Consider the following 1,617-nt stretch of genomic DNA (forward strand, 5'->3'; position numbering starts at 1 on the left):
TTTTTTTTAGTTTGATTATAAATCTATTGTAAGTATACCTAACTTTTATATATACTAAATATAATCATATTTAATAGTATAGTATTTATTATAGTAATGACTCAAAATATTAAGTCAAGTAAGTAAGATTAACTTAGGTCTATTGTTAGGATCCTAAATCCAAATTAGGTTCATTGTCTTAAAACCCGATGCAGATAAAGTTCACGTGTCCTATCTCAAATCGGCTCAAATTGAATTTTCGTTGTTAGTTAGATATAGTATAGATACTCATGTGGGAACCGCAGCAGACTCCTTTTCCCGTCTTTCTCTTGCGTTTAAAAAAAAAATTCTCCCGTTTGCTCTCCATCTTCGTCGCAAGTTCCCCTATTTAATTATCCCCTTAGCAAATGCAAATACCCACGATTATTTATGGATATTAATATATTCATTATAAAAAATAATATTTAAAAAAATACAAAAATATATTCCAACTTAATAACATAATATAATATTTTAGAGCGAGATTGAGCGACATAATGACGAACTTAAGAGGCAGAGAAAGTGAGTTAGAGAAAGAGTAGATACAAAATTAAGACTAAGGATGAGTCTAGAAAAAAAAAGGGTTTAAATTATGGAGACAAAAATTAGGATTACCAATTTAAGAAATGAATATATATATATATATATATATATATATATATATATATATATAAGAATAAATCAGTAATTTATATTCACGTGGATTTAACGGGTCCCTCGAAGAGGGTACCTATGTCCCCATCTCAGTCTATTTCACGTGGACAGATCTTCACCTGTGCAAATGTTACTGATCCCCATTTAGTCTCAAATTGGCTAGTCTTTTTTATCATTTTAATTGCTAGCATTTGTTGGTTCGTGACGTAAAACTACTCTAGTCACTTAGTAAATTTCTAGATAACCAAAATTCAAGCTATATAATTCTCATAAAATAGTAACACCCTTAAAAACTATTAATCAAAAAATATATAAAACAAAATCATAAAAAATTTTGGCAAAATAAAAAATTACAAAGATTATAAGGGAAGTACAAAAAAAAAGTATAAAATATATTCTAATTATATATATATAAAATAATAGGTAAAAAATTTAAACTAAATTCATTTATTTTTATTTTTTTATTCATTATTTATTAAATAATTTAATATTTTTTTTGGTCAAATCAAATAATTAGTTTAATTAATTATTTTATACTTAATATTATTTATTTAGTAGTATAACTGAAACATATTGAAATATCAGAATAAAACTAAAACTAAATATTAAGGATAAAATTAAAAAAATTATATTTACTATTTTATAATTTTTTTAAATAAAAATAGAAAATAATATATTTATAATAAATAAAATTATTATTAAAAATTGAATATCTAGATAAAACAAAAATAAATTATAACTTGTAAAAATAATTTATAAGATTTATTACAAAATATTAAAATGTATGAACCGTCGTGATGTCACTAACACAAATACAAATTATACAATATAAACAAATGTATGAAAGTAGAAATAAAATCTTCAAACTCAATCAATGTAATAATAAATAAAAATTTTGTTATTTATAAACTAAATATAAAAAAATATAATAAAATACAATAATAA

The sequence above is a fragment of the Arachis hypogaea genome, chromosome 20 (assembly GCF_003086295.3).
Source record: "Arachis hypogaea cultivar Tifrunner chromosome 20, arahy.Tifrunner.gnm2.J5K5, whole genome shotgun sequence".
NCBI lineage: Eukaryota > Viridiplantae > Streptophyta > Magnoliopsida > Fabales > Fabaceae > Arachis > Arachis hypogaea.